Raw genomic sequence first — 23,474 nt, 5'->3', positions numbered from 1 at the left:
TATATTGCCTAAGACTGTTTTGGTAGTGAGTAAGGGAAAGCAGGATTGTCTCTGTCAGAGGTCTGTATTTTAGACTGACTAGCTAGAATCTGAGGAAGGAATGAAATAGTGTGTGTGTGTGTGTACCACACATTTACAGGAATCTGCTGCCATCAGAAGAGGGCATCAGATCCTCTAGACTTGGTTATATATGGTTTTGAATCATCATGTGAGTGCTGGGAACTGAACCCAGGCCCTCTGTGAGGGTAGCAAGCACTCTTACTGTTGATCCAACTTTCTAGCACTGCCCCCTCCCCAGCATACCTTTCTGGCTCACATGATGCAGCTTTCCTCCAATGATGACTACTACCTTTGACAATTTCTGCTCAGCCTGTGGCTTTGGGGATGCTAATATGAGGGAAGATACCTAGAGAGAGGTTCCTGGGGATTTTCATTGGCCAGGTTGGCGCTAGCCTCTGGCACTTTCAAAAGTAAGCACAGCATCTTTTCCAGCTACAGCAGTCTAGGAAGGACCACACGGTGATGAGTTTTCTAACTGAGTTATATTTACAAAGTGTTGGATTCAATGCAATGAAGCAAAATGGCAGCCTACTCTCAGAGCCATCCATCAGTGGTTACTCAGTGCTCCATTACTGGGTCAGATGCTGGAGGAACCAACTTTAAAATGTATCCAGGGCAAGAGAGATGGCTCAACATTTAAGAGTACTTCCTGTAATTCCAGATCCACAGGACCTGACACTCTTTTCTGGTCTTTGTGGACACTGAATGAGTACCCACGCACCCACTGCCTATCCTTCCAAGCCCCTCTCCTGAGAGAGAGAGAGAGAAAGAGAGAGAGAGAGAGAGAGAGAGAGAGAGAGAGAGAGAGAGAGAGAGAGAGAGAGAGAGAGAGAGAGCAAAAGACACAGAGAGGCAGACACACACACACACACACACACACACAAACACACAGACAAGAGACACAGAGAAAGGGAAGGGAGATACCAGAATAGATATTGTTGGGCCAAAAAGAATTTCTACCCTGCAATAACCTCTGCGTTTCTTCTCATGAAGTCTTCTCCTCCCTCCCTCCACTTGTACTTCACCACAGGGTGCTACTTCCAGAGAACACTTGTGTGTTAGAAAAATAAATATACAGCCAATTTTCAGATTATATCTTCTTTAGTTCTGTTATAAATTATGTGACTCCATTCTGGCAAAGCCTGAAGTCAAGGCTGGCTTTCCATCCTCCTTAACTCAGAAAAGGAGTGGCCGTCAGTGAGGTTGGTGTCTGCCAATGAATTTGCCACCTGAAGGAGACAGCTGAATTCATGGGGGGTTTGAGAGAAAGTCTTAATTTCTCATCTAGTTTCAGTTACCAGAATCACAGTGAAGCATGGAAGATTTGACTTGTGTTTATTTATTTTTCTTGTCACTAAAACTGGGGCAGACCTTCACTTACAGTATTTATAAGATTTATGGTCCTGGAGGAAACCATTACGGTTACCTTCATTGCATTAGGTTTCTAAATTTTTACTTAGCATATTCCTTATGGTTTGGAAATAGCATAAGGAACCACACTCTGGCAGTAGATGATTGAAGAGGCTGTGGGAAGACATAACTGGAGACCCACAAGCCTGGGTTCTCAGCCAAGGATGACCCTTCTCTGCAGGGCTGCCTCAGGCTGGCCCTCAGAGTCTCTGGCTCTCCCTATAATCAAGGATTTGGCTGATGTGGCTTACTGAGAGCTGGGTCCTGTAGCCCAGCTCACACATCTGTTAGATACAGTTGCTGGGTCCTTGGAATTATTTACTGGAGTTGAGTCAGGCTCAGGTCAAATCCTTTCATTATTGTCTTTCTAAATCTTTCTGAAAATCTTACTGAAAATAGGCAAAATACAAGAGGAAAGGCATGGTTCTACCTTCGGCCAGTGCAGTGGACCAGGGGTTGAAGAACCGGAGCTGTTGAAGAACAAGCCTTGTCCCAAAAGCCTGAAAATACCCTCCAATCACTAGAGTTCTCTAGAATATAGTTGTTATGGCCTGATCAACATTGTCTCTTTTCTACCTAAATATTTTGCCAGAAGTAGATTCACTTTATAATCATTTAAGGACATTCACTTAATTTTCTTAGGACAACCTTTAAAACTATTTCAGGACTTTCTTTGATGAAAGTGAAGGGAGGATTAAGTGGGGGATTTTCTGGTTCCAGAAATTCACTATCCAACTCTAGTGTTTGGGGAATAGACTCAAGACTTGAACATTTGGGGGGCTGAGGGCAGGGCTTGTGTTTATTTGGATTCTAGCTGCACCCCTCTTCTTCTCCTGTTGATTATGATTTTGGTAATAAAGCCAGGCAGGTTTGCCTGCTGCTTCCCAGAACTGATTCTCTTCTTAAGGATTCTTAGCAGATTTTGTCAGTTAGGAAACTGAATTGGGAATTTTTCATAGGTATTCATTCATTTATCATTCATTGGGTATAAATTATCTAGTGAGAGCTATGAAGGGAATGAAGTTACTAATAGAGATTGTATTTATTTGAATAATTTCATTTACAAACAATATAATACAGAATTTTATACATATAAAACAGTGCATTCTATTATTTTCATGTATATGTGTCATTACACTTGGCTCTAATTTGTCCCCTTTTCTTCTGCTCTCCCTTGTGTGTTCGTTGCCTGTGGCTCGTTCCTTTTTGTCCCCTACACCCTGTCTCATCTTTTGCTGTCATGTCATATGTATTCTATTAACCAGTCCCTTATAGCCCTTCCTCCCATCTCATGAGATTCTCTTTCTCTCCCTGATCCTTATCCTCTCTTCCCTTACACACACATACTACTCATTTTCTACTTAAATACACCCCACTTTCCCATATGTAATTTTAAGTATAGTTTGTGCATATTAAAGAAAATTACAGAATTTGTCTTTCTGAATTTGGCTTATTTTGCTTAACATAAAGATTTCCAGATCCATCTATTTCCTATCAAATGCCATAGTTTAATTTTTTAATGATTTAATATGTCTGTGGTATGTTGACTCAGAGTCCTTTGGGGTATGTGTGTGTATATATATGTTTATATATATTTATATATATGTACACACACACACAGAAGAGTAGTATAGCTTCAACACACATTATTAAAGCTTCAACAGAAGGGGTCTTCCAAATTAGGGCAGGTAGTGGCAAGCTAAGGTTGATTCAATAAAGTATAATCCCACCTGAATGGTTTAGTTTCTGTGGAATCTACCCCAACCTTCCTTTTATTACCAGTTTATTTACTTAAGTTTTTACATTTAAACATTAATATAAACCACATAAAATAAAAAACTTACCATCTTAAAGTATATACGCCAATGCTTTCCAGTTTATTTACTTGTTAGGTCCAAGACAGCTCCCTAAAATGGCAGTGCTGGTGATAACATCCTAAACAGAAGGCCTTTGGGCTAGTAAACAGCAGGATTATTATTGAATAAAAAGAGATCTGGAGGTGGGTTTCTGTTTACCTGGAGCTTCCCTTAAGCTACCAAGAACCTCCCTTAATCCACCCAAAGGTCAACTATTTAGGGCAAGGACATCTAGTTCTCTCAATCTGCTGAGCTTGTAGCAACTCAAAGAAAACCCCACCCGGCCGACAGACATCAGCTTGCTTTTCTGCCATTTGCTCTCCTCTCTGCCCCGTCCCACCCCAAGATATAATCTTAGCAATTTGATCTCTAAAATGCCGTTCGTTTTACTCATGGAGCTGTCTAGTTTGCTGCACCCTCACTTAACGCTACTAAGTTAGTTTAGTTTGCACAGTCACAACCATTATCTAATTACAAAATATTTTGACCATCTCAGAAAGAATCTGATATGTACCTAAGAAATAGCCAAGAAATGTGGTCCAGTCAACTCTAACATACTTGCTGCTCTTGTGAGTTTGCCTATTATGGGTACTTCATATAATGGTGTGTTTAGTGAGTTTAGTCTTTTACTCATTTCACTGCTAAATAATATCCTACCACGTGAATATATCACATATAGATATATGTTTTAATCAGTTGATAGACATTTGGGTTGCTCCTGTCATTTGTCTTAATTATGAACAAAGCTGCTATGAAAATTTACATACCCTGGGCGTGCTGGCACACAACTTTAACCCCAGCACTCGGGAGGCAGAGGCAGGCAGATTTCTGAGTTCGAGGCCAGCCTGGTCTACAGAGTGAGTTCCAGGATAGCCAGGGCTATACAGAGAAACCCTGTCTCGAAAAACCAAAAAAAAAAAAAAAAAAAAAAAAAAAAAAAAAAAAAAAAAGAAAGAAAGAAAATGTACATACAAGTGTTTGTTTGCACATATGTTTTCAATTCTCAGGGAGGTACCTAGGAGCTCAGTTGTTGAAATATGTGACGATTCTGTATTTTAGTTTTTGAGCTGCCCACAGTTTTTCCTAAGGACCTTACCATTTTTTAATTCCATAGAAATATCTATAACCTTAGAACACAGTTTAATTACTCTAAGGCTTAGGTTAGTAGCTCTCCCAGCTTTTAGATGAAATACTAAGCTGATAAACAAGAAATGCTTTCCTAGGGATGACCAGGGCTGGGTCCTGTGTTTGTTCATTGATTTAGCATCCTGTGGATACAGAGATGGTGGTCATGTTTCTTCTGTGAGGCACCATCTCCAGCCTGTGAGGCTTCCTTGGGAATCTTTAATAATGGGGAGAATGCCACGTGGGTGATTTGGCAAAGCTGGAGTCTGGCCAGAGTGAAAGGCTGGGCAGAGTCAAATACCTCTCAGTGCTGGTTTGAGTTTTGGACACTGACCCGTTAAGCTAAAGCCGACTTCCTGTTCTCCACAACAAACCATCGGTTCAGGTTTTGTTTTCTTAATGGGGAAAATGTGTGAAGCTTCAGCATTTCCTGTTTCTCTGGAACAAACAATTTTCTACAAAACCATCTAAATCCCAGGAGTCTGGACATGAGTTTATAACTTAAGCTGGGAGAGAAAAGCATCCTGGGAGTTTGTGTCATTCTTGGTCTGCCCTGGAGCCATCATGTCTACATGGTTGTGTCTCACTGACCACAATCCTCTGAGGTGGGCTAGGCAAGCTCACGCTATGTTCCCTTCATGCACGAGAGTTGATCCTCAGAGAGGTGGATCCATCTATTCCCGCTCACACGAGTGAGCCAGAGGGGGCTTTGCTCAAGCCAGTCATTCCCAACTGCCCTTCCTTTGACTGGTGTCAGTGTGGGACAAATTTCACTCCCATTCCCACAGAGTTTGACTCTGGTTTCTGCCCGGAATTAGTGTGCTTTGCAGTAACAAAGCAGCGACGAGAAATCAGGACACTCGGACGTTACAAGAGGTTCCTTGATGGTTTAAATCAGGGAGTTGCCAATACCATTTGGGATGATTTTTAAAACAAGATAAAAAGAAAACACGACTCTATCAGCTTGAATCTCTATTTTCCTTTCATGCATTGGATTTTTAGTGTTTTCCTTCATATACAGATTCTTTTTGTACAATTTCACTCACAGCACGCAGGCTACCAGCTACTCCATTGGTCTTCAGATGTGTGTCTGCATTCTTACAATTGTTTTTAGTGGTTTATACTAGCAAGGTTAGGGTAGAGTCCTCTTAGAAAAGAGGGAGAATGGCACCCAGGCAACAGTTAGAATACATTCATATCACTTGCTGGACCATGTCCCTGATGGTGATTATTAACAGTTTATGTAATTGTGAATGTCCCTGAAAAGCAACTAAAAAGTGCGTATAGCTACTAAACTCAGAGTCACAACTATAAGGTGTTACACATATGTACACTATATGCACACACCAAACATGTGTACACCACACACACACACACACACACACACACACACACACACACACAAAGCCTAAAGGTAGCTTTGTATTGCACAGTGTTGTGATCTTCTTTTGGTTTTGTGATATACTACTATGCATTGTTTCCAAGTTCAAAGTTACAGTATAGATGCTGGCACTCTGGTCAAGTATCCAATTTCTAGCTGAGAGACAGAAAGCAGACTGGCAGGCAGGTGCCCCTCATCTGTGCCCACCCACATTGTCTTCTCCTCTCTAAACACACTCCTTGGGAGTGTCTTGTCAAAGTAGCTTCTTAGCTACGTTGGAGCCTCGTCCCCTCAAAACACAATAGTAATTCTTACCTCATCAGAATCGGTGTGAATGAAGCGGCAAACTCTGAAGATCTATGCAAGTTCAAGTGTTAAAATAGCATGGTGAGTAGATGGAAGGTTTCCTGTTTCTGCATTCTTGCTGCAGAAAAAAAAAAAAAAACCTCCTTTTCCCACTCCAAAGCACATTAAGGGAGGACAGAAGTGGACTCAATTTGGAATGGCCCAAGGAAACAGGGACTCTTGAAGGCTTGAGCCTCATACAGGAATAGAAGTGATCAACAGGACCCCAGATTCATACCTCTACTGTCTGGGAGAGTCTGAGAAAGAGATTATGCTTAGAGACTGTCCACAAGAAAGCTAAGAGACAGAGAACCCCTGATGCAGCTTGTTCCCCAAGAACCACAGGCTTCCTTCCAAGTAGGCAAACCTCGTAGACAGCATAACAAAACTGCCTTGTAGGTCTTAATAACAAAAATTAAGCTACTTGTAGATGAAGATCTCACCCCCTCTTACCATCAGCCCCACCAAATCTAAGCCTTGACATATAGGAGATTTTCAAGAAAAATCCTCTTATTCCGGCCCTACCCCAAGAGTCAGCCTTGCCTGCCACTCAAGCTGTCAAGACACTCAACCTGCCACTGTTGATGAAAGCTAAGAATGAGTGCCTTGGAATGATGTATGTATTTAAATAAGGGTTGTGATAATAGCAGTACAGGTTGGCTACCAATCATTTACTATGTGCATCTTACACATTTTAATCCACGCCACCCTGTCTGTTGCTTTGCAGCAGGTCTGTGCTAGACTCATTTTACAGAAGGGAAAGCAGAAGCTCAGAGAGGGCAAATGCTTTGTCCAAAGTTAGGAAGCTAAGAAAGGGAGAGTACAGCTCTCAGTTACTAGATCTGTATTGCGTTTTCTTGGAGGTGTGTGTGTGTGTGTGTGTGTAATCACTGTTCTATTCCTCCCACATATTATAAGTAACATTCAGTGGTGACTAACAGTTCATCTAATTTATTTACATATTTTAAACAATTTAGTTATTATTTTTATTTTATGGGTATGAATGTTTTCTCTGCACATGCATTAAGCATACTGTGTGGGTACGGTGCCTTCAGAGGCCAGAATAGGGCATCAGATGCCCTGAAATAGGTGTGATGGACAGTTCTAAGATGCCAGGGGTGGTGGAAACTGAATCCACACCCCGTGCAACAGTAAACATTCATAATAACGGAGCCATCTCTCTAGCCCATATAAATTTGCTTTAAGTGGCATCCAGCGGCCTTCATTTAATCTATAATGCTTATAGATCTTAGGCAAATATTTTAGCATCTTAAAGCTTGCACTTTTTAATCTTCGAAATGGAAAACAAAGCTGCCTAGTGTGTGATGTTCTCTGAGGACAGAGGATATGAGGCACTCATAGTGGTTGGTTCACAACTAGTGTTCAGCATATTTTAATTATCAATAGTTAATTTGATAAGTGCTCCAGGCTGACTGGGGAACCCACTGTGTATCTGAGGCTGGTGTCAAACTCACAATGTTCATCCTCTCTCAGCTGTCCAAGTGCTAGGATTGCAGACCTGCCCCACAGTGCATGGCTTTGAAGTTCACAGTGATGTACATCAGAATCCTAAATGAGAACTTTTGAAAGTACTGAGATCCGGCCCCCCTGTGGGATATTCTGAAGAAGTTCCCTAAGTGATTCAGCTACACTGTTGTTGGTGGGCTCAGTGCCAACTGTGATACACATCTACTAAGGATGTGCTTGCTCAAGATGTTGTGCTATGCACTATGAATAATGAAGTAAATGTCACATAAAATCATGTGGGAGGCTGTTGGGAGCTTCACTAGTTGACCATCCGTGGGGTGGGTTTTGGAGGCTCAGCAGCACCATCTTTCTTAAATGATAACAGAAAAATCTGTGAAGACAGGAAGCCCGGAAGTGCAGAGAACAGACTTTGGAGAGAGCAGAAAGAAGAGATCCAACGGCTGGTTGGAGTTAGAGCAGGTTAGCCTTGGATTCCCGACCTTGAAGTTATTTTCCTATTATAACAAATTTGAGGAATCATGGTGAGACATTGAGCTTTCCTGAGGCAGAGAGTGAATTTTAGAGACTGCTCTTGCAGCTGGTAAGTCTTATGCTCTGATAAGTTAGAAGATGAAGAATGGAAAGGTCTCCGAATGAAGGGGGAGCTTGGGCCAAGGAGGTCACTGACAGGTGGCCAGGGCAAAGGAACAGTTATGTAAAACTGATTAGATATTGGGGGAGGAGTGGAGAGAGGAAGAAGTGCTGAGGACATTGTGCCTGGGTGAGGGGAAGAATTGCGCTGCACAGAGAAGGGGAAGTTGGAGTCTGAGCTGACTGGAGGAGGGGAAAGACTAGGTGACCTTGATTGGGAGATGCTGGGACTGGGTACCCATATCCCAGGGCCATGTGGAGATGTGGTACTCAAGGGAGAGGGGTAGGCTACACACATACAAATAAACTACAGTGTGAGCCATCAGCATTGAGGGGAATTGCTTGGAGCTCTGGCTCTGTGTTGTAGGGTATCTGTGAACTTAAGGCACCGTAAGCAGATTTCTATGTATGTTAAGAAGGCGACAACCTCCTATTATATACCCTAAATAGAATCACCTGTATAGAAGTGGTGACACTCTTGGACCAGTTGAATCACCATGTTCCTGATTGCTACAACACCTCAGACTATTGATTATTTTTGCCACGGTTAGACTGTTGATAGTAATATTTCACTTCATAGAAAAATAATTAACTTCAATTTGGTCAAAGACCTGGATACAAGAGCTAAAATTATGAACTCCTCAGGAAGAAAACAACATCAAAAATGAAAATCTTTTAGGGCTGGAGAGATGACTCAGCAGTTAAGAGCACTGACTGCTCTTCCAGAGGTTCCGAGTTCAATTCTCAGCAACCACATGGTGGCTCACAACCATCTGTAATGGGATCCAATGCCCTCTTATGATGTGTTTAAAGACAGCTGCAGTGTAGTTGTATACATAAAACAAACAAACAAATGACTCTTAAAAAAATGTCTAATAAAAAAAATAAAAACCCACTTCTTAAAAATACCTGTAAATCTTTGTACTAACATGCCTTAAAATGGGTAATATTAGATACATTACTTAAAGTAAAAACAATTATAAAATAAACTAGATTTCATCGAAACTTAAATTTTGTATTTCAGGGACTGTCAAGAAAGTGCAAAGACTCATAGCAAGGGAGATAGCATCTGCCAATCTAATTATCTGAGAGAAGTCTAGTACTCAGGATAAGCCAAGAATCTTTAATACAAGATTGAAGGACAATAACCATTTAAAACTGGACAAACCATTATAGTAAATATTTCTCCTGATAAATGTACAAATGAAGCTGAGTGTGGTGTCACATACCTATAGTCCCAGCCCTCAGAGGAGGCTGAGGCAGGAGGAGTGTGATTTCAAGACTGCCTGTGCCGCATCAGGAGACTATGAATTAATCCCCTCTCTTGTATATGCACAAATGGTCAAGACTCAACATTAAGCTATCTGAGAAATGTAAGTCAAAGGCACAATGAGGTACCATTTCACACCTACTAGGGTGGCAATCATTATTATCATGATTACTATCAATTATCCTGAGATAGTAACAGACGTAAGTGTGATGCTTTAAATTAAAATGGCTCCCATAAGCCCCATAGGGAATGATACTATTAGGAGGTGTGGCCATGTTGAAGGAAATGTGTCATTAGGGGCAGGCTTTGAGGTCACCACCAAGTTTCTTGGGTCAGGATCACTTCTTTGCTTTAGTTTGTTGAAGTGAGAGCTCTCAAAATGGACTAGATTCTTCCAGACTTTGCACCAATGCAGGGGAGAGGAGGAGGACAGAGCACAGAGAGCAATATTGTTAACCTTCACCCCTCCATAATAAACATTATATTCCTCCTGGGAGGTGCATATTTGCTTTATGAATATATTCTGCGCTATTCTTTTATCCCTCTCCCTTCCCCATATTTCTTCACTATTCACCCTTGCGTATCCTTGTCCTGCCGTGAGTCTTTAAATTCTAGTCACAGCATGGTTAACACAAGATGTTAAGAAAAGCATAAGAACAGCTGTTCTGATTCCGTGCTTCATGAACTGCTCATAGCGTGCTCCAGCTGTGGAGAGCAGCTCTAAGGGAGGTCCAAGCTTTAGTTCTGATGAGCTGATGAGCTGATGAGCGAAGCTGATACAAAGGTGAGCCAGAACACAATCTCCCGAAGTGCATCCTTCTGCCTCACAGGACAGGGTCCATTCATCTTTTGCCCAGTTGCTCTCAGAGTCAAGGGTTCTTCCTAACCTTTACACAGACAGGACCTCCTCAAGCTCAGGTGTCAGAACCTGCCAAGGCTCCACCCATCGCTGGCTTCCTGTGAGCAGGTGTGCATGGAACTTTGGAACCTGTGTTTTGAAACTTGTAATTTGAGGTCCTCAGAGGTCGCAGGCACCATCTAGGAAAAGGGTAGGGATTTGAGGCAAAAGGGACTAAGATTCTGACTCCTACCTCATTCAAGAGGAAAGAACCAATCCATTTAACAGAGTGTCCTTAATGGTGGTTGAGTGTATGGGGCTGCATGTGCAGATGCAGCTTAGAGAACTCTCATTCACTGCCTTTCCCTCTGGCTCTCTCCCTGCACACACTGTTCTCTGAGCTCCATGGCTTCCTGTGCTGCGCTTCCTGTTTCCTTGTCAAACTTCATATAAGCATTTGCTGAGGGCTGGGCAGGTGTCAGGCTCCGTGGCTGGGAGGAAGCAGCAGGTGGAGGACATAGGATGTTGATGACACGTGGGCTGGAGTTCACCAAGTTCCCCTTTTAGTTCGTAGTAAAGGACCAGACGTGGCGGTAATCTCTGTTCATGATTTGAGTACCTAGGAAAACTGGCTAATTCTAGCAGATGGAAAAGAACTCTAGCAGGCTAGAGTGCCCAAGGCCAACGAGAGCTTCAAATACTTTGAAGATAGAAGATAACCCTTCCTGCCTCTCATTCCTGGGAGTGTCCCCTCAGGCTCTGTAGGTCTCTCACAAACCTAGCTGATACACTGAGTAGTTCTCCAACCCTTTCCTTCTGACCTCAGCCAATTTCCTCCTTTGGGATCACACATTTCTAGGGTGTGCTAGGCAGGAATGATTCTTGTCTCTATTTAATGATGCTTAAATATAATAAGTGTAATTCCCATAAGACAGTCTTGGCCAAAAATAGAAAACCCTGTTGCTCTTTCACTTCACCTCCCACTCTCCCACTCCTACGTTCACACCACAGCATCCTATAAGGTTTTTGTTTGTTTGTTTTAAGCACTTAAAGCCATTGCTTCCTGGGCTAGTGTGCCCCCTTGAAGAGCAGGCATTTGGCCTGTAGTCTGGGCAACTACCTCAGATTGCCTCCTTGGAAAGGAGGGTGACCATGTCAGTTGGGCTGAGCATAGACTTTGCAGATGGGGGATCTGGGGAGCAGAGGGGTGATACACTCTCTGCTAAACCATCAGGATGGCAGCTTCGTCTTTCATCTGGGCTCCTCTATTGTGCTGGTTGCTATTGGTTCTTTTCCTTTCATTAAAGTACAGTGGTTGTTTGCTAAAGACGCTTTTGTTTAGAGGGAAACAATGCTTCTATGTTCCTACAGGAGAAGTGTCAGCTGTGGGAGGAGAGAGGAGAGAGGAGAGGGTGGGACTCTCCCTACAGAGCCCTCTGGTGGAGTTTTTCAGTATGCATTGCTTCTTCTGCCTCTTGATGGAATGGCTTCCTCCTGTTCATGGGGGGAGACTCCTGATGCACCTGATGACTGCCTGTTGTGGTTTTCAGGGCCCATGGGAGCCGATGGCCCTCCTGCTGGCCTGCATCCTCAGCTTCATCCACTGGCCATTCCGTTCCAGGTGTCTTCTCCAGCAGTTTCTCTAGGTTGGCTTTGACCCACGGCTCCCACTCTGCTTCCTTCATCAGCCACAGGCTACAGTCCCTATCCCAAACCCTTCTCATCGTGAATCTTTTACTTCAGGCATCAGCCTCTTGGCAGGATCTGAAACAACCTCGTTCTTGCACCTTGCTCAGAAGCTGTTCATATGACGTCCAGGACAGTAAGGCTGTCCTGTCTGTTTCATCTCTGACCCCTGACATGCAGTCCATGCAATCGAGTGTCTGGCTTTTATTGGGCATTTACAAAATGCACAGGAAGAAACAAATAACAAAGACAGAGAACATGGAAAGGGGAAAACTTTGGGGTCTTTTGACATGGTCTGTCAGAGGTTGCGTGGAATGCCTCTTTTGCCGAGGAGGGGCATGTCTGCGTAGTTGGTATCCTAGTTAGCATGTTAACATGACATTGTCTATGGTCACCTGGGGTGTAGGGACAGTTGAGTTGAGTAATTGTCTTTATCAGGCAGGTTTGTGGACATGTCTGATAAGTGCCATCTGGATTGCTAACTGATATAGGGCTACCATGAACAATCCCATACCTAGGCAGTTGATTTGGGGTTGTATAAAGAAGCAGGCTAAGCTTGAGCCAGAGAATACATCAGTCTGGAACACTCCTGCCTTGACATCCATCCCTCAGTGACTGACTGTGTCCTGGAAGTGTGAGCCAATTAAACGCGTTCTTCCCTGAGTTGTGTTTGATCACAGTTTTGTTTCGGTGACAAGAAAACCAGATCAGGTGCATCCCTTCTTCTCTGGGATTTATCTTGGTTCCCAGGAATTAGGGACTTCCTTTATCTTTCCCACTCTTTCCTGCACTAGTTTTCCCAGGGCTCGTCCACACACTCTTTAATAGTGTTAACAGAGGCTGTAACTATATAGAAACCCAGCTGCCATCTTTGAGGATCTTCAGTTTTTGGACACTTCCAAGTATTCTATTTAAAAGCATTGGCCCATCAAGGGAAACCTGTGCCTCATCAGCTGAAATGCTCCTGGTCAACTTTCTTTACTGTGGAGGGACGTTTGAAGTTCTCATCTGCACCCCGATGTATCCAGCAACTGTCTCTTACATTGATGGTGACAGTCCGCTGGCAGTCAGAAGCCAAAATTCCATTTACTCAGCGTTTACAGAGAGGAGCTCTCACATTCCAGAGGCACCCCGTCAGTTGCTACCAGACATACCCCGTGTCTGGTCCTGGATTTGGCCAACTCTGTGTGTGTGTGCACATGTCTGTATGTGCATGCACATATGTGCACATACAAGCATACACACAAAAGTCTTTTTTTCCTGTTGACAACCGGAGAGATGAACTTGAACCATCAGGGTGGTAAGGACGTTAGCAGTTCTCCAAGTTCTTTGACAGTTCTCTGGGAATCATCCTGGCTTCTGACTCTTACTTTCTTCCCTCTGTGGCTGCACTCTTGCTGCTGTTAAACTCATACCTACAACCCAGCCTCTTCCCCGAGTTCCACCAACACAAGCCCATAAGACCCACTTATTCCTGGAAGTCTGTAGAAAAGATTTCATGACAGATTTGAAAGGCAGATACCAGGGCTTTTATTTTGACGGTCCACACCTTCACATTGCCATTCTGCCCCTCCCCCACGCACGAAGCAGAAGCCCCTCTGGTTATCTGTGGCTTTTCTTTGTCTTCTATTCTTCTTCTGTTGGGTGCCCCTGTGCATCCCTTTTTGTTATTACTTATCTAAAGCCCTTCAACCCTTCCTTGTGCCTCAATTAGCTAGGTCCATTTGCATATCCAAAGTCTTCCTGGGTCTCAAGTTTCTTAAGAGTCACTCTCCTTAGAAAGCAATTATGGTTTACAGAGAATTCCCTCTTTTGCAAAAAAGGGCCAGTGGGATCCCAAGGTCTTCCAGCAACCCAGAGACATCCCTGAAATGCCAGAGCTGGGGGTGGCTTTTCAGAGGGCAGGGCATGGTCTTCTCATTGCTGTCTTCTGAAAAACGATGAAAAAAATGGGGATGAGTCGCTAAAGTCCCCACATCAAAGTTGAAAGAGTAGCTTTCTCTGCGGGATAAAAAGTCAAAAGCCCCAAAGGCCTGTCTGCCCTTCTGCTGGGGATATCTTTCCATCTTGGGCAAATTAGAGATTATCATGAGGTTCTCTCAACGTGGAGTTTACGGAGGAAAAAAAGAAAGAAGGGAAAAGAAAAACTATTCATTGCTCTACCTTTGCACTGGCCAAGGCAGAGCTATGCTGGTGACAGAAGATTGATCATGGCTGGAGTTGATTCTGAAGCCGACTGTACAGCGGAAGGGGGCCAGCAGCAAAGATAGTGGAGTCATGGGACTTGTGTGGGGAAAGGTGACCCTAGGCTCAGAGCAGTGAGAAGTGCGTTTATCCCCGCCCCCAAGCCCCACCCAGTTTACTTGGACAGCGTGTTGAGATCCCGACTTGGCTTGCCGTGCTACAGGAGAAGACTCACACAAAGGATGTCAGAATTGTTCTAGAAAATCCTCAGCCCTTTGAATCAAGGAAAAATGAGTCAATTGCTCCTCTTTTTCAGTTCTTGAACTTTAAAAATTTGACTGCGGTTCAGTGTTTGAGGTGGTGTGTGCGTTTGGTTGAGGGGGTGGAAGTTGACAGGCAGGATTCGGAAGGTGGTGATTAGGTTCTGAGATGTCTGGGGGTGGAGGAAGCTTAAGGGAAGGAGGCAGGCTCCTCCTGCAGAGGTGGAATAAGAAATGTAAATGGGTCAACTTGATTGGCTCTGGCCCTCCCAAATCCAGTGAAATTAGCTCCAAGTTAAGGCTTTGTCTGGCAGAATAACTGTTCTGTATTCAGGGATCAGGGGGAAAAATGGTTACATAGAATTGTTTGTGTCAGAGAGTCTGCTTTAACCAATTTAATTTAGTTTGATGAGGAACCCTCAAGCAGACGTTCTGTGCCTGTCACAAGGTCAGATGAATTGTGGGAAGCAGAAGAAAGCCTTTCCAACACAGCTGTCTTTGCACTCTGACAATCTCCTTAGGGAATTGAGACTCACATACATGGCCAGGTGAAACAGAAAAAAAAATGAGATCAAAGACCGAACTTCTCCAGCATCCCAAAAGTCACGATACGGACAGTTCACATTCTGGATATAAGAGACGGGGTCATGGAGGGGTTGTGATGAAGTGGCCCCTGAAATGAGGTGAAAACTGCTTATTTGTGGTACTGTGTCTGCCTCCTTTTTGGTTTCCCCAGAGCTATCCAAGTCGATGTTAAATTGACAGTTCTCCAGAGATGGAAGATTCAAGGCAAGAACAGAGGTAATCTAGAAGTTGGTAGCACTGTAACCCAGGCAGAGAGAGTGCAGGGCCACGTTGACAGGGGCTGGAAGAGAAAGCGTTTGGGTTTTGTCTGCCAAGAAAACCATAGGAGAGCAAGGACAGGACCTGGGGAATGGCGTCAGAGTGGAGTATCCTCTGGGGCAGCATCAGAGTTTTGTTAAAGATGATTGCCATGGTTTAGATAATCACTATGGCTGACGCTCCTAGGAGGTATGGAACATTTAGAAGGTGGGGCCTTTAAGCCATGAGGAATATGCCCTGCAGGAGACTCTGCCCTTCCTTCCAATCTTTGGTATTTTTGCTAAGGGCAAGTTATGCAAAGCTGTGGGTTCCCACCATGATGAATTGCCCCCATTCCCACCAGAGGCCTAAAGGCAATGAGTCTACTGAATCATGGCTGAAAGCTCCAAAGTTGTGAGCCAAACCAAGCCTTTGATCTGCATCGGTGATTGTGTTACAAAAGTAACCCAGTGTGGAGACCTGAACAGCAGCAGTGGTATTTGGGTGTGACTGTAGTGTGGTTTAGTAGCAGCTCCAAATATTGGGTTAGAGGTTAGCTGGGCAAGGTGGGTAGATGTGGGGCCTGGAGTCAGATGAAATGGTTTTGGGTCTCAAGTGAACTAGTTGTATGGCCTCAGGCATGTGGTTGGAGCAGGGTAACCAACTCATCCAGTTTGCATGGGGCTTTCCCAGTGTTGGCACCAAAAGTCCCATGCCCCAGGGAATTTCCAAGTCCTGGGAAAACTGGAGCAGCCTGCCCCAGACTGTTCTGAGTTTAAAACTTCAAGGTCCATGTCCTGGGAACTACTTCAGTGGTGAGCAAACCAGGACAGTTGGGGGAACCCATTTGTCCAGTTTTCACCTTGGTTCCCTCACGTAAAAAGGAAAGACAACAGTCCCTTCCTCAGAGTCTTCTGTGGGTTAAATGAGATAGTACACATAGAGCCTGCTGCACACAGGTTGTCATGGGGAAGGCATCACATCAACATTTGCTGGATAGATGAGAGAGAGGGATCCAGGAATGAACCAGTGAGGGGTGGAGGGGGAAGGGAGAGCAGCCTGCATGAGACATGAGCAGAGCCGGTGGCTCTGCACTGGGATTCTCCTGTGTATATAAAGGAAGAGTTGCCAGGAAAGTCAATGAAGCTAACAAGGAAAAGGCTGGCCATTGAAGAGTCCAGGCTGCAGCAACACCTTTTAGTTTGTCTGTTGATGTAATGAGTCTCCACTTGAGGATTCCCGGGATGGATGTCTCTGCTCTCTGGTTCACAGATACTGGGACCACATATGCACAAGCCAAATAAAGGGATGTTTGATTTCCACATCATTCATTTGTTGGTTGAGGCTTTTATTGAATGGACATTTAAGAATATAGGTATATGTATATGTGTGTGTGTGTGTGTGTGTGTGTGTGTGTGTATGTGTGTATGTGTTAGGCACAGTTAGCCTCTGGGACGCTACAAAGAAACAATACATAGTAGTCCACATGCTTGGAAATTTTATGATAAAATATTTTTTAGTACACTTCTTACTAAATATCTATGGACATATATACATAGATATATGAGGAATGAGCCACCACTCCTCTTCCCTAAGCTGAGCCTTCTGATAACCGTCCATAAAACTGGAGTCTTCGTTTGGGCCTGATAGAAACCAGAAGCTAGGAAACCAGAAAGTACTTATTGAGATGGTCTGCGATCAGGAAAGACAGACAGAAGGAAGGGGATGGAGAATAGAGTGTATAGAGAGAAAGGGTCAGGGTGGAGAGGGGATGTCTGGGTTTTCTTTCTATCACTGTGATAGACACCGAATCGGAAAGCAACTTGGCAGGAAAGACTTTTGTTTGGTTCACCCGTCCCTAATACAATGCATCACCGAGTCACGGTAGGAACCCAGGAGCAGAGGCAGGAGCCATGTGTTCACTGTGTTCGCTGACTTGCTCCCCATTACTTGCTCAGTTCTCTCTCTTATACAACCCAGGATCACTTGCCCAGGGGTGGCACCACCTGCAGTGAACTTGGCCCTCTCCCGTCAATCATTAATCAGAAAGAAACGACCCAGAGATTTGCCTATAGGCTAATCTGATGGCGGCATTTTTCTCACTTGAGGTTCCCTCTTCCCAGATGACCCTGGTGTCAAGTTGATGAAAACCTAGCCAGCACAGGGGAGCAGAGAGGTGGGGGACAGGGAGGAGGAGGGAAGAGAGCAAAGAGGAAGTGAGGAGGAAGGGGAGTTGGGGAGGGGCAGGGACCAGGGAGGAGAAGAGAAAAGAGAAAGGAATGGGGAGGGGAGTGAGGACAAGGGTTGAGGAGAGGAGAAAGGGGGCAGAGAGGGTGGGGTTCATGGAAAGAAGCAGGGATATTGGGCGTCCTAATGAAGGGGTCTGAGAGGCTTGGGTGGGGGAGGACTGACAGAGGACACAAACAGAAAGGAGGGCATGAGCAGCTGGCAAAGGGCCTGGGAGGAGCTGAGAGAGAGCAACTGCTCACAGGCAGGCGGTTTCTCAGCGGCAGGCAGCCCCTGGTGGAATCAGAAGATGGAGACGTTAAGCGAAAGGCCCTTGTTTTATAGAGATGTTTTCTCTCTAACCACAGCTAAGAGGAAATGGGGTAAAGCCTACAGCATGGGGAAGAAGCTGTGATTCAACTGTGTCTCTCCCTCCATTTTGCCTGTGATTTTGTATCCTCTTAGGCTCCAGTGTGTGGCCCTAGACCCTATCTCAAACCAAAGCTGTCTTCCTTGGAGAGCTGTTCACCTGAGATCAGCTGAGGTGAGTCTTTCTGACATGGGACACCTCCCTCAGGCACTGGCAGCTTTGCTGAGCACTGCAGGCTACTCTGCTTCCCCAAAGAGCTTCCTTCCTCCCCAGAGTTGCTCTGGCGCAACTTAGAACACACCCTTCCTTTTCCATCACCTGAGAGCAGGCCAGGGTCAGGTCAGACCTCCTTTATGTCATGATTCTTCAACTCCTACCCCTCCCCTCTTTCTGTTTTATACATTTCTGAGTCTTTCACAAAGTAAGAGACTGAATAAAAGCATCTAATGCATGCTAGATCTCAAGAGTCAAAGAAGGAAGAATTATATGGGAATTATCAAGTTCTCTCGGCCTTGGCAGACCATCAGACTGAAGAGGCTTTCAGAGAGGATAAAGTTTAAGGACCATGGATAAATTCCAAGATATGAACCAATTGGTCAGATCTCTGGCTGCTGCCACTAGCTGAAGCCACAGGTCAGGTGTGCCTAACTCCTGGTGGATACCATTAGGACATAATTCTTCAGCTCCAGATGGGCATTTTTTTCCCCCTGTCTTGGCTTGATTTCTGTTGCTTCAGCCCAGTGGCTCTCAACCTTCCTAATGCTGCAACCCTTGAATATGGTGCTTCATACTGTGGTGCCCCACAACCATAAAATTATTTTCATTGCTATTTCATAACTGTAATTTTGCTACTGTTATGAACCGTAATGTAAATATCTGTGTTTTCCAGTGGTCTTAAGCCATCCTTATGAAAGGGTCATTCAACCCCCAAAGGGATTGTGACCACAGGTTGAGAGCTGATGCTTTATCATACTAGCCGAACCTGGACAGTTTATAAAGAAAAGATGTTCGTTTTCTGGAAGTCCTCTGGCTTGGCTTGGCTTCTGATAAAGGCTTTAGGTGGGAGGAAGGGCAATGAGCCCCATGGCTGAGAGATCATAGAGTGAAGGGAAGATAAGGAGAGCCTCGGGAAGCAGAACACACTATGTAACCCACACCCCTACGGCGCCTAACCTACTCTGTGGGAGCTACATTTATCTGTTCCAGAGGGCAGAGGCCCTGTGACACCAACCATCTCTTAAAGGCCTTGCTATAACTCGGCACTGTTACAGTGACATTTAATCTCAGCATGGGCTTTTGCAGAGACAAACCATATGCAAGCCACAGTACTTAGGCTTACTTCAATAAGGACAAAACCATTTTAGAGTTTAGGCCAACAGGAGCTAGTAATGTTGAATGTCCACTGGGAGCGGGAGGTGGGGGGTAGGGGTGGGGTGGAGGGAGGAATACAGTCAGTCTATTTGAAGGATGCTAAGCCAATAAGTAGAATTAGTCAGGCAACCCTTTTATAGAGATTGCCCTGACACCAGCCTTACAACCTTTTGAGCCCATGTTTCTGTGCTTCTGACTTGTTTGAGCTTTGCACTTCTAGGCTTTAAGGGTGATTTTAGGTTTTAATCCACTACCAAGACTGTCAACTCCTGTCAATGGCTCTGTCCAGCACCTTGAGAGGCTTGGGATAATCATATTAGATTACATTGGCTATCATATAACAGTTTGCAAACACTTGTGCCATACAGCAGCACCCTAAAGCCTCAGGCAGTTCTCAGATGGCCAACCATCTTCAATTTGTGGGCAAGGAAACAGGAGGCCTAGAGATGTGAACAGAGTAGCCACGGTGGCAGATATGGATTTCCTGACATAAAGTGTATGCTTTTCTGCAAACCTGTTGCCTGCCTATGACATAAAAATAACAATAGTTACCTAATATAAATCATTGAAACACTATCTGCATTCATTAATTCACATTATCTCATTTAGTTCTCTCGACAGGCATTGGAATAGCTGCATCCCTACCCCACCTCCCATTCTAGATAAGAAAACTGAAGCAGAAAGAGACATAGTAAGTAGTTCATCATCACATGGAGAAGCAGAAAGCGAAGAGCTGAGCCTAGCTAGTCTTATCCCAGAACTGGTGTTCTTAACTTCTGATCATTCTCCCAAAAGGCTAGAGGTGGGGCATCCAATCTAAATTGGCCCCCTGCTTTAAATTGTTCATTAATTTTTTATTGGTGCTATAAAGGGGAGAGTGGGGAAAATGTAGGGAGAGGCTTTAACTATGGAGTGGGAGAAAGGGCATACAGAGACAGAGGAAGGAAAGATGCATAAACAACACTAATGATGTTTTATGTCTCTCTCTCTCTCTCTCACACACACACACGGGGGGGGGGGGGGGAGATTTGTTTAAAGTTATGCCACTTGGTGTGATAATGCTTCCTTAAAGAGTCACAGACTAACAAAACAGCATGAGAAATCTCCTTACGTGTGTGTGAGTGTATATATATATATATATATATATATATATATATATATATATATATATATATGTCTTAGTCACTGCTCTATTACTGGAAAGAGATACCATGATAATGGCAACTCTTAGAAAAGAAAGCATTTAATTGGGAGCTTGCTTACAGTTTCATTGGATTAGTCCATTATCATTTTAGCAGGGAACATGGTGGCAGGCAGGCAAGCATGGGTGCTGGAGAAGTAACTGCTACATTCTGACCTGAAAGCAGAGAAGGAGGGGGAGAAGGAGAGAGAGAGAGAGAGAGAGAGAGAGAGAGAGAGAGAGAGAGAACACAATCTCCTGGGTGTGAGCTTTTGAAATCCCAAAGCCCACTCCCTCTGAGTGACACACTTCCTCCAACAAGGCCGAATCTAATCCAAGAATGCTACACGTCCTAATCCTTCTAATCTTTTTACACAGTTCCATTCCCTGGTGACTGTGCATTCAAATCTATGAGTCTATGGAGGACATCCTTAATCAAACCACCATAACATACATACCGCACAGACACACAGACACACAGACACAGACACACACACACACACACACACACACACACACACACACACACACAGACACACAGACACACAGACACACAGACACACACACAGACACACACACACAGACACACAGACACACTGTATAAATACAATGTATTGGCTGGTTTCATGTCAACTTGACAAAATTATCAGAGAGGAGAATCTTCAGTTAAGGAAATGTCTCCATGAGATCCAACTGTAAGGCATTTTCTCCATTAGTTATTAGTGGGGTAGGGGCCAGACCATTGTGGGTGACACTCTTGGCTGACACTCTTGGGTTCTATAAGTAAGCAGGACCCCACCACAGCTTCTACATTAACTTCTACCTCCAGGATCCTGCTGTGTTTAAGCTCCTGTCCTGACTTCTGTTTGTGGTGAACCTTGATGTGAAGGGTAAGCTTGTGCCCTTCCCCCAGCCTTGAGTCGGGCTAAACAGATCTTGAATGCTTGCCACAAATGGTTTTACTACCTAGGTGGAGTCGGCTGGCCTCACCACATTTGCAATTTCCTGCAGGAGCTTAGAGGAGTAGACAGCCCACTGAGCTTGCTTTGTGACATAATCCAGTTGAAACAAAAGATGGGGTCTGTGGGCTTTCCCTATATAAACGCAGTGCTGAATGTTAAACTTTGAGCCTTGATCAGAACCTTTGTCTTGGCTTCATCCTTCTCTCACACCCTATCTTTTGTCAGTTCCAGTCCCCCTTTCAGGTAACCCAGTTCTCCTTGGCCACTGAACACTACATAAACTGAATAAACCCTTCCCTCCCAAACTTGTTCTTTTGGTCATGGTGTTTTGTCACAGCAATAAAAACTCTAACTGACATACAACCCACTGAGTTCATTGACTGCCGCTCATATTCATATGTTACTTTGGGCTGACCACTTTGTTGAATAACCAATTAGTGGGCTTATCCCTGGGGAAGACCCATTCTCCTTCTCTGAACAGCCATTAAGTGCCCATATCTCTTAATCTATGGGTGGGCTCTTTTGAGGTTTTCCCTTTTTCATATTGAGATGTCAACTGGTATTGTCACTGCTCAAGTATTGTCCAAACTACTTTAGTTTTGAGATTTCATGAGTGCAACATCCTTGTCATATACAGATGACACAATCTAAAACATGTTCTGGTCTTCTCCCTCTTAAAGTCTCCCCACCCCTTCTTCTGTGACATTCCCTGAACCTGAGGTGCAGGAGCTGTGTTGTAGCTGGTTCAGTTAGGGCTGGGTACTCCATGGTCAGTGGTTCTATGCATCATGATCACTTGTGGATCTGCAATAGACTCTGCATTATTAAAAGAGCATTTTCTCTGAGGGGCAAGAGCTACTCTTATCTGCAGGTGTAAGGATAAATACAAAGGATGCAGTTAGGAATTATCCTGGTGGGAAAGTGGCTGTAGTAGGTCCCCCCTATAGAGTCAATAGACTCACCAGGCACATATAATTGGCTAGGTTTACAGTACCAGCCATGTTTTCTTGCTTATTGACCAGGCCTTAAGTCCAGTTAGATTGCTGTTGGTTACTGTCAAGATATGAGTGCCACTATTATACTTTAGGGATATCATCATGATGATTATTGTGGTTCATAGATGTCACAGCTAGGCCAGGCTATTGATCCTACCTCCTTCCTTTGTACCTTTCATAACATTTTCTGTTACTATGAAAGCTAGTCGTCGTTCCCCCCGCTTCCCCCCCCCCCCCAAGCCCTCTGTTTCAGCTTCATCAGGAGTCCCATCAGTCAGTCACATGTCTGAATGCATGGCATCTTCAGGAATAGAGACAACTTCTGGGAAGAGAGAGATTTGAGAAAGAGTTGGGGGAGGGACACAGGAGGGGGTTGGAGGGAGGAGGGGGAAATGATATAAATATGGTAGACATATATGAAATAAAAAAATTTACCCTCTGTAATCTCAGAAGTCTTATTTACCAAGTCTACTTCAGGCAAGGGAAATTTGGACATTTTCCAGGTCTTCTAGGTTGGGCTCCAAAGATGATCTGGAGATTTGGGGATTTAGAAAGGAGCATTACAAGGCCTGGGAGAAGGAAGTGGGTATCTCCCTTTCCATTGCCACTGGGGACTGAAGGACATGCCTGTGCAGGGAACCAAGCCATTGAGCTGAAATCCACTTTCCACATTACCACGTGTGGTGCTTTCCTAGTTAAATTGTTCATAATAATTGATCAGACCTGTACCATTCCGTTAGCCTTGGCAAAACAAAGTCTGACATGTTTTGATATTAGAGCTGAAAATATGCGTGCCACTAGCCGAGGAGCTCTAAATGCTAAAATCACACTAATCACAATGGACAAACCGCTCTCCACCAGCAAGCCCGCATCACTACACGTGCAGCAAACCAACAGCAGCTAATTGGGAGCCTTGAGCCTCCTTCTGTTTCTCAAACACCATCTCTAATTTACTACATGGGGGTAAAAGGGCAGAGGAGAGACCCTCGGGTAACCTTTACACGGTCCTTGTGAT

At 44.3% G+C, this 23,474-nt stretch overlaps 1 long non-coding RNA gene across 2 annotated transcripts; it reads left to right on the top strand.

The window, feature by feature from the left end:
- The first annotated feature begins 17,419 nt into the window (after window positions 1-17,419).
- Window positions 17,420-21,911, top strand: LOC110286080 (uncharacterized). Of its 2 annotated transcripts, XR_003835584.1 has the most exons (5): window positions 17,420-17,531; window positions 18,047-18,125; window positions 19,932-20,013; window positions 21,332-21,392; window positions 21,473-21,911. It is a non-coding gene; the product is annotated as an uncharacterized LOC110286080 (long non-coding RNA). The 2 variants fall into 2 exon arrangements; XR_002377110.2 differs by having other exon boundaries at window positions 21,332-21,911.
- Window positions 21,912-23,474: the final 1,563 nt, after the last annotated feature.

The sequence above is a fragment of the Mus caroli genome, unplaced genomic scaffold (assembly GCF_978045245.1).
Source record: "Mus caroli unplaced genomic scaffold, Mus_caroli_1 scaffold_20, whole genome shotgun sequence".
NCBI lineage: Eukaryota > Metazoa > Chordata > Mammalia > Rodentia > Muridae > Mus > Mus caroli.
This window is presented reverse-complemented; position numbering and strand designations above follow the sequence as displayed.